The sequence below is a fragment of the Oncorhynchus tshawytscha genome, linkage group LG16 (assembly GCF_018296145.1).
Source record: "Oncorhynchus tshawytscha isolate Ot180627B linkage group LG16, Otsh_v2.0, whole genome shotgun sequence".
In the NCBI taxonomy this organism is placed as follows: Eukaryota; Metazoa; Chordata; class Actinopteri; order Salmoniformes; family Salmonidae; genus Oncorhynchus; species Oncorhynchus tshawytscha.
This window is the reverse complement of record NC_056444.1, coordinates 17,597,337-17,611,127: the sequence shown is the minus strand read 5'-3', so window position 1 is coordinate 17,611,127 and position 13,791 is coordinate 17,597,337. Positions and strand designations below refer to the sequence as shown.

The window sequence follows — 13,791 nt, the reverse complement described above, 5'->3', positions numbered from 1 at the left end:
ATTCATTGAATCAGATTGCTCATTCATCACAAAACCCACTGATATTGCCAACTACTTTAATGATTTTTTGGCAAGATTAGCATACTTAGGCATGACATGCCAGCAACAAACGCTGACACTACACATCCAAGTATATCTGACCAAATTATGAAAGACAAGCATTGTAATTTCGAATTCCGTAAAGTAGGTGTGGAAGAGGTGAAAAAATGGTTGTCTATCAACAATGACAAACCACCGGAGTCTGACAACTTGGATGGAAAATTACTGAGGATAATAGCGGACGATATTGCCACTCCTATTTGCCACATCTTCAATTTAAATCTACTAGAAAGTATGTGCCCTCAGGCCTGGAGGGAAGCAAAAGTTATTCCCCTCTTTACTGGCTCAAATAGCCAACCAATCAGCCTGTTACCAACCCTTTGTAAACTTTTGGAAAGAATTGTGTTTTACCAGATACAATGCTATTTTACAGTAAACAAGTTGACAACAGACTTTCAGCATGCTTATAGGGAAGGACATTCAACAAGCACAGCACTTACATTTTGTTAGACTTCAGTGCGGCTTTTGACACTCTACTCCAAGGTGGCATAGCAGTTCAGACGTCTTTTGTCCTCGTCTTGTCGTGTCCTGTATATATATATATTTACAACTTTTTTCACATACATTTTATTTTTATTTTCCATCAACTCATCTTCAAAACACTCTCCTGCAACCCGCCTCACCAATTTATATTTATAAAAAAGTATTATTTACCTCAAATCTGTAATCCTCCAAGAAGCTAGCCAGAAACTCCAAGAAGCTAGCCTGAAACTAGCCAGAAGCTAATCCAGAAGCTAATCAGAAGCTAGTACAGAAGCTAGTTAGCTTCTTTACTGGCAAATCGTTAGTATTCAGCTAACCACGGTTTGTGGTCATCAGCTATCCTTTAGCTCGAAAATCTATCGCCAGTTTTGTACGGCGCAGCGCGGCTCGGAACGGAACATACCGGACCAATTTTTCTCTCCATGTCCCTGGATTTCAACTGCTCTCTGGACATTCATACCCGGATCTCACAGCTAGCTAGCTGCTATCTGTGTGACTATCGGCCTTCGTCGATTCCGGAGCAAACATCAATTATTCTGGAGCTAGCCAGCTCCGTCAATCACTCCTGAGTTCCATCAATCACTCCTGGGCTGCAGTCACCTATCCGGACACGTTTTACTGCCTACGCGGAGCCCCACCGGGCCTTCACAACTGGACTGCCGACGTTATCTACCCGAAGGAGGCTAGCTGGCTAGCTGTCTAAATCGCCGTGACCCCCAACCAACCTCTCCACTCACTGGACCCTTTTGATCACTCGACTAAGCATGCCTCTCCTTAATGTCAATATGTCTTGTCCATTGCTGTTCTGGTTAGTGTTTACTGGCTTATTTCACTGTAGAGCCTCTAGTCCTGCTCACTATACCTTATCCAACCTATTAGTTCCACCACCCACACATGCAATGACATCTCCTGGTTTCAATGATGTTTCTAGAGACAATATCTCTCTCTTCATCACTCAATACCAAGGATTACCTCCACTGTATTCACATACTACCATACCTTTGTCTGTACATTATACCTTGATGCTATTTTACCGCCCCCAGAAACCTCCTTTAACTCTATGTTCCAGACGTTCTAGACGACCAATTCTCATAGCTTTTAGCCGTACCCTTATTCTACTCCTCCTATGTTCCTCTGGCGATGTAGAGGTGAATCCAGGCCCTGCAGTGCCTAGCTCCACGCCTATTCCCCAGGCGCTCTCTTTTGACGACTTATGTAACCGTAATAGCCAATGGTTTCATGCATGTTAACAATAGAAGCCTCCTCCCTAAGTTTCTTCTATTCACTGCTTTAGCACACTCTGCCAACCCGGATGTTCTAGCTGTGTCTGAATCCTGGCTTAGGAAGACCACCAAAAATTCAGAAATTTTAATTCCAAACTACAACATTTTCAGACCAGATAGAACTGCCAAAGGGGGCGGTGTTGCAATCTACTGCAAAGATAGCCTGCAGAGTTCTGTCCTACTATCCAGGTCTGTACCCAAACAATTTGAACTTCTACTTTTAAAAATCCACCTCTCTAAAAACAAGTCTCTCACCGTTGCCGCCTGCTATAGACCACCCTCTGCCCCCAGCTGTGCTCTGGACACCATGTGTGAACTGATTGCCCCCCATCTATCTTCAGAGTTTGTGCTGCTAGGCGACCTAAACTGGAACATGCTTAACACCCCAGCCATCCTACAATCTAAACTTGATGCCCTCAATCTCACACAAATTATCAATGAACCTACCAGGTACCTCCCCAAAGCCTTAAACACGGGCACCCTCATAGATATCATCCTAACCAACTTCCCCTCTAAATACACCTCTGCTGTCTTCAACCAAGATCTCAGCGATCACTGCCTCATTGCCTGCATCTGTAATGGGTCAGCGGTCAAACGACCTTCACTCATCACTGTAAAACGCTCCCTGAAACACTTCTGCGAGCAGGCCTTTCTAATCGACCTGGCCGGGGTATCCTGGAAGGATATTGATCTCATCCCGTCAGTAGAGGATGCCTGGATATTTTTTTTTAAATGCCTTCCTAACCATCTTAAATAAACATGCCCCATTCAAGAAATTTAGAACCAGGAACAGATATAGCCCTTGGTTCTCCCCAGACCTGACTGCCCTTAACCAACACAAAAACATCCTATGGCGTTCTGCATTAGCATCGAACAGCCCCGTGATATGCAGCTGTTCAGGGAAGCTAGAAACCATTACACACAGGCAGTTAGAAAAGACAAGGCTAGCTTTTTCAAGCAGAAATTTGCTTCCTGCAACACTAACTCAAAAAGTTCTGGGACACTGTAAAGTCCATGGAGAATAAGAACACCTCCTCCCAGCTGCCCACTGCACTGAAGATAGGAAACACTGTCACCACTGATAAATCCACCATAATTGAGAATTTCAATAAGCATTTTTCTACAGCTGGCCATGCTTTCCACCTGGCTACTCCTACCCCGGTCAACAGCACTGCACCCCCAACAGCAACTCGCCCAAGCCTTCCCCATTTCTCCTTCTCCCAAATCCATTCAGCTGATGTTCTGAAAGAGCTGCAAAATCTGGACCCCTACAAATCAGCCGGGCTAGACAATCTGGACCCTTTCTTTCTAAAATTATCTGCCCGAAATTGTTGCCACCCCTATTACTAGCCTGTTCAACCTCTCTTTCGTGTCGTCTGAGATTCCCAAAGATTGGAAAGCAGCTGCGGTCATCCCCCTCTTCAAAGGGGGGGACACTCTTGACCCAAACTGCTACAGACCTATATCTATCCTACCGTGCCTTTCTAAGGTCTTCGAAAGCCAAGTCAACAAACAGATTACCGACCATTTCGAATTTCACCATACCTTCTCTGCTATGCAATCTGGTTTCAGAGCTGGTCATGGGTGCACCTCAGCCACGCTCAAGGTCCTAAACGATATCTTAACCGCCATTGATAAGAAACATTACTGTGCAGCCGTATTCATTGATCTGGCCAAGGCTTTTGACTCTGTCAATCACCACATCCTCATCGGCAGACTCGACAGCCTTGGTTTCTCAAATGATTGCCTTGCCTGGTTCACCAACTACTTCTCTGATAGAGTTCAGTGTGTCAAATCGGAGGGTCTGCTGTCCGGACCTCTGGCAGTCTCTATGGGGGTGCCACAGGGTTCAATTTTTGGACCGACACTCTTCTCTGTATACATCAATGAGGTCGCTCTTGCTGCTGGTGAGTCTCTGATCCACCTCTACGCAGACGACACCATTCTGTATACTTTCGGCCCTTCTTTGGACACTGTGTTAACAACCCTCCAGGCAAGCTTCAATGCCATACAACTCTCCTTCCGTGGCCTCCAATTGCTCTTAAATACAAGTAAAACTAAATGCATGCTCTTCAACCGATCGCTACCTGCACCTACCCGCCTGTCCAACATCACTACTCTGGACGGCTCTGACTTAGAATACGTGGACAACTACAAATACTTAGGTGTCTGGTTAGACTGTAAACTCTCCTTCCAGACCCATATCAAACATCTCCAATCCAAAGTTAAATCTAGAATTGGCTTCCTATTTCGCAACAAAGCATCCTTCACTCATGCTGCCAAACATACCCTTGTAAAACTGACCATCCTACCAATCCTCGACTTTGGCGATGTCATTTACAAAATAGCCTCCAATACCCTACTCAACAAATTGGATGCAGTCTATCACAGTGCAATCCGTTTTGTCACCAAAGCCCCATATACTACCCACCATTGCGACCTGTACGCTCTCGTTGGCTGGCCCTCGCTTCATACTCGTCGCCAAACCCACTGGCTCCATGTCATCTACAAGACCCTGCTAGGTAAAGTCCCCCCTTATCTCAGCTCGCTGGTCACCATAGCATCTCCCACCTGTAGCACACGCTCCAGCAAGTATATCTCTCTAGTCACCCCCAAAACCAATTCTTTCTTTGGCCGCCTCTCCTTCCAGTCCTCTGCTGCCAATGACTGGAACGAACTACAAAAACCTCTGAAACTGGAAACACTTATCTCCCTCACTAGCTTTAAGCACCAACTGTCAGAGCAGCTCACAGATTACTGCACCTGTACATAGCCCACCTATAATTTAGCCCAAACAACTACCTCTTTCCCAACTGTATTTAATTTTTATTTATTTATTTATTTTGCTCCTTTGCACCCCATTATTTTTATTTCTACTTTGCACATTCTTCCATTGCAAAACTACCATTCCAGTGTTTTACTTGCTATATTGTATTTACTTTGCCACCATGGCCTTTTTTGCCTTTACCTCCCTTCTCACCTCATTTGCTCACATTGTATATAGACTCGTTTATACTGTATTATTGACTGTATGTTTGTTTTACTCCATGTGTAACTCTGTGTCGTTGTATCTGTCGAACTGCTTTGCTTTATGTTGGCCAGGTCGCAATTGTAAATGAGAACTTGTTCTCAACTTGCCTACCTGGTTAAATAAAGGTAAAATAAATAAATAAAATAATTGATAATAGTCTTGAGTAAAGCCAGTGTGTCTATGTATGCGGATGACTCAACTCTATACACGTCAGCTACCACAGCGACTGAAATGACTGCAACACTTAACAAAGAGCTGCAGTTAGTTTCAGAATGTGTGGCAAGGAATAAGTTAGTACGTACACATGGATTTTGTGTTGTAGATATGTGGTAGTAGAGTAGGGGCCTTGGCAGCAGTTAATGGGGATCCATAATAAATACAAATAGCCAAGTTATTTATTATTACTTTTATCATTACATGTTATTACTTTTATCATTACATGTTATTACTTTTATCATTACATGTTATTACTTTTATCATTACATGTTATTACTTTTCTATATTTTCTTTCTCTCTACATTGTTGGGAATGGCCCGTAAGTAAGCATTTCACTGTTAGGCTACACCTGTTGTTTACAAAGCATGTGACAAAAAACATTTGATTTAATTGTGCTTGTTTATGTTTGTGTTCAGTCCCTCACGCTAGTGAAGGAAAGTCTGGGAGAGGCGTGGCCTCAAACAGTAGACGAAGCCCGGTCTGAACATGTTCTTAGTGATTGAACGTGAGAGCCAGAGAGAGGAATGTGACCATCCTCTGGTCCTACAGGGAGAGAGATTTAACGTGTCAATCATCTAGCTCAGCTCCACAGGTGTGTGTGTACCTGTAGTATTCTGTAGAAGCTGGTCTCCATGTCTTTCACCTTCTGTCTCAGTTTACTCATCAACTCCAGAGTCTTCAACACTGCCTCACCACACACTTGACTGAAACACACACACACATAATTTTGAGCCCATCTCTTTGGTATGAGAATGCTTCATGCCTGTGTTGATGCATTTGCAGCCGTGGCTGGTGAGGGGGTCATTGTTATGGCAACAGGCGAGCAGTATTTGAACCTGAGAGAGACAGACCTGGGAGCTCACCTGACGAGACACCATGCTACACACAATCCTCATTACACAGCAGTGGAAGAATTAAGGCTGATCACGCACACACACACATACAGACCAACACACAGACCAGTCCCCCCATGTAATTGATATTTAGTAGCAAGCTGGTGGTGTGTGTGGTGCGTATGCAGAGTGTTCTGAGCTGCCTGTCTGGTGCGGCTGGGTCCCGTCCCTGTTGTAGACCCAACACCATTGGAACCAACAACTCAACGAAGCCCAACACACGCACACAACCTCAACCCAACCCCTCCTGAAGAGAAACACATAAGAAAGGACAAAGAAAAATCACTTTGGATGTACATACAGGAGTTAACAACGATTTAGACTGGATGATGAAGCTATGTAGATACAGGCTTCCACTTTTAGTTCTGTACGTCCACGTTGGGTTGCCGTGCCTCCAGTAGTTCAGTCAGCAGCTGCAGCGCCTGTAGACAGCATGACTCCTCCCCGTCAGCCAGAGAGCTGTAGCCATTGGATGAGAGCTAAGCCCGGCTCTGTTTTCTGGCCTGCATCTAGGCCCGCCCCCTGTCTGCGACTTGCAGCTCGGAGCCGTGGGGCGGCCGGACGGAAAAACGACCTCACACAGCAGAGACCTTAGGCCTAACCAACCACACAGAGCCAGGAGCAGCTCCAACACCTTGGCAGCAGAGTCCAGGTCTTTGATATGTAGCAGACCCAACACCTGGGACACGCACACTGAGAAGTGTTCATACCTACAGAGAGGAGGGAGAGACAAACAACATCACTTTTATTGTTTTATTAAAGTGTGTGAGTGTGTGCATGTGTGTGTTTGTGTGTGTACCTGGTCAGGTAGTCAGCTATCTTGGGGTTCCTCAGTAGGTCCACCAGTAGGTCAACAGAGTGGTTCCTGGTTAGGGTTCCATCGCCATTGACGATAATGTTGAAGATCTGCTGGAATGTCAGGTGGATGTTCTTAGCATGGAATAGCTGACACACACACACACAAACCAGAGAGATAGTAGTCACAACCAGAACCACAGAGAAAACATTGGTGTGTATGTGTGTTACCTACTCCCCCACCTCCTCATTGAGAGTGAGGCTGACCAGTATGGAGAGAGCGAACACCACCACCGTCAAAACTGTTGTCGGCCAGGAAGGTAATCAGGGTACGGTAGAACGCCTTGACATTACTCCGTAGGAACCCACCCACACACAGGTTAATCAACGTACAGTAGAACTCCTTCACATTACAACAACCTGTTACATCAAAGAGTAGCGAGAAAAAGAGAAGGAAGAAGAGAGGATGAGTACTACAAAAAAAAGAGAAAGGGTGGACAGACAGTGGTAGAGAAGATGAAGGATGTTCCTCACCAGAGCTTTGATGTGAGTCTGTACTGACAGGTTGTAGTGACACAGGTTAGCCATCAGACCCAGGCACAGCATGTACACCTGTACACACACAAACACACACACACACACAGAGACTTACTACAGCAAAATCTGAACACATTACATCCTACAGCCATGTTCCTCACCAGAGCTTTAGCTTTGTGTAGCTCCATCATTCTCCAAGACCAGGGTTCATGACCACTGGTTTATGTCATTTCGGTGACTGTTGTCTTACCTGTAGTACCAACAGCTCCCTGGGGGTGCCACTGTGGTAGTGGATGATGGAGGCCAGAGTGCTGGTCAGGTTATAACTGCTCTGGAGAACATCTCTGCTTTCATCAACACAGGCTGGGAGAGAGAACACACACACACATCATAGTATAGCTGTAAGACAAGGTCAATCATTTGTCAAGACATTATAGGACAGAAATGCATTGGGAACTCATCAGAACCAAGTTGAACCAGTAGAGAGATGATGGTTCCTGTGAGTGCAGGGATAGTGTTGGGGTCTCCTGCCAGCTCCACTGACACACTCACTGAGCAGCACCTGGCCCGATGACAACAGACAACCGCGCTGCAGTCCTGACAGCTCCTACACACCTTGATTCATATCTTCTATTTTGTGTGCTTCATCACAGTGTAGACATGTTGAAACTGACTTCCACTTGTTTCTGCAATAGGGCAGTGTTATGGGCCGTCCTATTGTCTCTGTACTGGTGGATGGCCAGCAGGAGAGACTTCAGACATGTTGTTATTTATTTTTAATTTAACTAGGCAAGTTAGTTAAGAACAAATTCTTATTTACAATGACGGCCTACCGGTGAACAGTGGGTTAACTGCCTTGTTCAGGGGCAGAACGATAGATTTACCTTGTCAGCTGGGGATTCCATCCAGCAACCTTTCGGTTACTGACCCAACGCTCTAACCACTAGGCTACCAGCAGCCCCAAAACAACAATCCTGACCTCAGTAGTAGCTAGGATCAACTGGCTGTATGATACTGTTCATCAGCTTAGCCAAAAGGTATAGCTAGCTACATTTTTTTTTATCTAAGTGGCTGAACTACAGCTGATAGCTAGCTTGACAATTTGTTAGCTGAAGTTAGCAAAAGGAATTTAGCTAGGAAAGGAACACACATTTTTCAGACAAGACGAGGCAAATTATAACATTAGCTAGCTAACATTGTGACCATTATTTAAGTAACTTAAACACACATACACCCATATATTCACTCCATTTTGTTGATCCCTGCCTACAGACAGAAACTAAAACAAGAAGCTCCAGCGCTGAGGTCTGTTCAACGCTGGTCAGACCAATCTGATTCCACACTCCAAGACTGCTTCCATCACGTGGACTGGGATATGTTCCGTATTGCGTCAGACGACAACATTGACGAATACGCTGATTCGGTGTGCGAGTTCATTAGAACGTGCATTGAAGATGTCGTTCCCATAGCAATGATTAAAACATTCCCAAACCAGAAACCGTGGATTGATGGCAGCATTCGCGTGAAACTGAAAGCGCGAACCACTGCTTTTAATCAGGGCAAGGTGACTGAAAACATGACCGAATACAAACAGTGTAACTATTCCCTCCGCAAGGCAATCAAACAAGCTAAGCGTCAGTATAGAGACAAAGTAGAATCTCAATTCAACGGCTCAGACACAAGAGGTATGTGGCAGGGTCTACAGTCAATCACGGATTACAAAAAGAAAACCAGCACCGTCACGGACCAGGATGTCTTGCTCCCAGGCAGACTAAATAACTTTTTTGCCCGCTTTGAGGACAATACAGTGCCACTGACAGTGCCCGCAGCTAAAGCATGCGGACTCTCCTTCACTGCAGCCGACGTGAGGAAAACATTTATAAACGTGTCAACCCTCGCAAGGCTGCAGGCCCAGACGGCATCCCCAGCCGCGCCCTCAGAGCATGCGCAGACCAGCTGGCTGGTGTGTTTACGGACATATTCAATCAATCCCTATCCCAGTTTGTTGTTCCCACATGCTTCAAGAGGGCCACCATTGTTCCTGTTCCCAAGAAAGCTAAGGTAACTGAGCTAAACGACTACCGCCCCGTAGCACTCACTTCTGTCAGCATGAAGTGCTTTGAGAGACTAGTCAAGGACCATATCACCTCCACCCTACCAGACACCCTAGACCCACTCCAATTTGCTTACCGCCCAAATAGGTCCACAGACGATGCAATCTCAACCACACTGCACACTGCCCTAACCCATCTGGACAAGAGGAATACCTATGTGAGAATGCTGTTCATCGACTACAGCTCGGCATTTAACACCATAGTGCCCTCCAAGCTCGTCATCAAGCTCGAGACCCTGGGTCTCGACCCCGCCCTGTGCAACTGGGTACTGGACTTCCTGACGGGCTGCCCCCAGGTGGTGAGGGTAGGCAACAACATCTCCACCCCGCTGATCCTCAACACTGGGGCCCCACAAGGGTGCGTTCTGAGCCCTCTCCTGTACTCCCTGTTCACCCACGACTGCGTGGCCATGCACGCCTCCAACTCAATCATCAAGTTTGCGGACGACACAACAGTGGTAGGCTTGATTACCAACAACGACGAGACGGCCTACAGGGAGGAGGTGAGGGCCCTCGGAGTGTGGTGTCAGGAAAATAACCTCACACTCAACGTCAACAAAACTAAGGAGATCATTGTGGACTTCAGGAAACAGCAGAGGGAACACCCCCCTATCCACATCGATGGAACAGTAGTGGAGAGGGTAGTAAGTTTTAAGTTCCTCGGCGTACACATCACAGACAAACTGAATTGGTCCACCCACACAGACAGCATTGTGAAGAAGGCGCAGCAGCGCCTCTTCAACCTCAGGAGGCTGAAGAAATTCGGCTTGTCACCAAAAGCACTCACAAACTTCTACAGATGCACAATCGAGAGCATCCTGTCGGGCTGTATCACCGCCTGGTACGGCAACTGCTCCGCCCACAACCGTAAGGCTCTCCTGAGGTCTGCACAACGCATCACCGGGGGCAAACTACCTGCCCTCCAGGACACCTACACCACCCGATGTCACAGGAAGGCCAAAAAGATCATCAAGGACAACAACCACCCGAGCCACTGCCTGTTCACCCCGCTATCATCCAGAAGGCGAGGTCAGTACAGGTGCATCAAAGCTGGGACCGAGAGACTGAAAAACAGCTTCTATCTCAAGGCCATCAGACTGTTAAACAGCCACCACTAACATTGAGTGGCTGCTGCCAACACACTGACTCAACTCCAGCCACTTTAATAATGGGAATTGATGGGAAATGATGTAAAATATATCACTAGCCACTTTAAACAATGCTACCTAATATAATGTTTACATACCCTACATTATTCATCTCATATGTATACGTATATACTGTACTCTATATCATCTACTGCATCCTTATGTAATACATGTATCACTAGCCACTTTAACTATGCCACTTTGTTTACATACTCATCTCATATGTATATACTGCACTCAATACCATCTACTGTATCTTGCCTATGCCGCTCTGTACCATCACTCATTCATATATCTTATGTACATATTCTTTATCCCCTTACACTTGTGTCTATAAGGTAGTAGTTTTGGAATTGTTAGCTAGATTACTTGTTGGTTATTACTGCATTGTCGGAACTAGAAGCACAAGCATTTCGCTACACTCGCACTAACATCTGCTAACCATGTGTATGTGACAAATAAAATTTGATTTGATAATTTGCTAAGAAATTATATCGTACATTCAGTTTATTTAACTCTGTTCACTTCTACTTCCTCCCGCTTTTAATTTTGAATAGCGGAACAGTCCATGAGGTACAACTCTGTTTGCTTCTACTTCCTCCCGCTTTTAATTTTGAATAGCGGAACAGTCCATGCGGTACAACTCTTTTTGTTTCTACTTCCTCCCACTTTTAATTTTGAATAGCGGAACAGCCCATGAGGTACTGAAGATGGATCACAGTCCATTCGTGCAACCAAATGGTAATTGTCTAAACAAATTACACAAATGTATGTATTCTGCTACTAATAGAACGATATCAAACCAAAGTGAAGGGTTGTTTAAAAATAATTTAGATAACAATTTAAATAATTGCTGTAAAAAAGAAACCAACCTTAGAACTATCATCACCCCCTAGTTTAGCACACACTTTCAAGATTCTAAGTATTACGTAGGCAGGTGCCATGCAAGACATGACCGAAATGCGCAAACAAGGCAAGTCGGTGCCACGCTGTGCTGCTCGGTTTCCTTAATTAACTATAATAAGGATAAATCTAATTGTGGTAATGGAAAAATTCACTAATAAAAAAACACTTCCGTGTTTTCTATAAGGAATTCGAGCAGGACATTCTTTGTCACGTTCTGACCTTAGTTCTTTTATTAAGTCTTTGTTTTAGTATGGTCAGGGCGTGAGTTGGGTGGGTTGTCTATGTTCCTTTTTCTATGTTTTGGGATTTCTGTGTTTGGCCTGGTATGGTTCTCAATCACAGGCAGCTGTTTATCGTTGTCCCTGATTGAGAACCATATCGGTTGTTTCTCTTTGTTATTTTGTTATCTCCGTGTTCATTTTAATAAATATGGACACGTACCACGCTGCACCTTGGTCCTCACCTTCTTCCACCCACTACGGCGGTTACATTCTTCTAATAAGAAAGCTGTTAAAACAATCTATATGTGTGTATCTTTTAAGGTCATTGTATAATCTGTCATTTTTTTCGTGGTATCCAACTGTTAGTAGTTACTATCTTGTCTCATCGCTACAACTCCCGTACGTATACTTCTTGCATGTTTACTGTTTTTTCAGTTTTTTTCTGAATTAAAAAAAAAAAGAAAAATTAAAGAAAAAAATTATTAAAATAAAGTTGGTGCCACGCACTTCTATAGACCCCTTTCAATCAGCCAGTAAAATGTCACTTTGGCTAGCTTTTGCTACATCCTTATTCAATGAGCGTTAGCATTCTAGCTAACAATTGCTGCATCCAAAATAATTATTTTGCAAATATCACAACCAAATATAATATTAGAGACTGTTCAAGCAAGAATCAAAACATAATTGTAAGTGTACGAGAACCCTAAAGGGTTATGTTTAGAAGTAATATAAATGTAAATCTAGGCTATGTTGAATGGGCGAAGATGGCGATGGCTTTCTTACTGTCGCCAATAGTCTGCTAGCATCTGATCATGAAGTCAGTGTGTTGTATACTGGAAAGGGGTCTAAAGAGTGCCACATGAGTCATAATACCCATAAAACCTACCGGTCAATCAGGGAAATAGTTCCAATCATTTTTCCACCTTTCATTTTTCCCATAGGGGATTTTAGAAACACTTCAAATAAGGGCTGGGTTTCGTGTAGGCTTACCCTGATATGACATTTTGATAACTGTGTAAATATCTCCAGGACAAGGTGACTTTTATCAATATTATAATGAAACAGCAGGGAGCAGGTCTCGAACCCTCGACCTTCTAGCCCGAGGTCCGGCGCGATATCGACTGCATGCTTGTGCGGCAGAGTCGATTTCCGCGCTTATAAACTCAGGGTCGTTACACTATATTTGACTATATTTAACCCCCAAAAATGAAACGCTAATTATCTGCTAATGTGGCAATCTATATAACTACTATTGCCATGATGATCTGGACGAGATTGTCGAATCGAGGCAAAGGTAAGAATCTCTGGATTAACTATCTAATGTTAGCTAACTGTAGTAATGAATACATTGGTTATATTTCTTTAGATGGACAACTCTGTGAATTGCCTTGTGCACGTTTTAAATGGACTCAATACATGTGTGTCAGCTAGAGATGATGTGCAGCAGTTTGCAGGGATTTGTAGTTTTGCATGACGTCTATTTTAAAAGAGATTTACGTTATCAAAAAGTCACGCCAGGGTAAGCCTACACAAACACAGCACTTATTTGAAGTGTGTCTAATTCCTATATGGGAAAAATTAGTGATGTAAAAATTATTGGAACCATTTCCCTGTTTGACCGCTATGTTTAACGGGTGACACCTCCACTGTGGGGCTTTATGGCTTGAGCAAAGACCGTACAATATGAAGAAAGGCTAACATTGCTAATAATAATTTCTAATTGCTAATTGCTAATAATAATATATAATTGCTCATTGCTAATAATAAATAATAATTTCATTATGTATACTAGCCTACCAATACAGCCCACCTGCATTGTATCGGCAAGCTGTTGGCTAGAGCGCATGTGCCAAGTCCAGAGTAGACACATTTGCTATTCAATTACAGTTTTTGTGACATATCTATAGGTAGAGTTGAAAATGTGATGGAAACACATTGAACTTTAGAACTGTATTCGGTACATGAAAACTTAAGTGAAAAGGTACATTTTGTGTGCACTATGTCATCGCACACTGACTTTTATCTGCAACAAGCGTGTTGGGTGGAAACTCACCACTGGTGGAAAA

General features: G+C 44.1%; 1 pseudogene; it reads right to left on the bottom strand.

Annotated features, from left to right (window-relative positions):
* Positions 1–5,368: 5,368 nt before the first annotated feature.
* On the bottom strand, positions 5,369–7,962 carry LOC112236913 (annotated as a pseudogene).
* Positions 7,963–13,791: the final 5,829 nt, after the last annotated feature.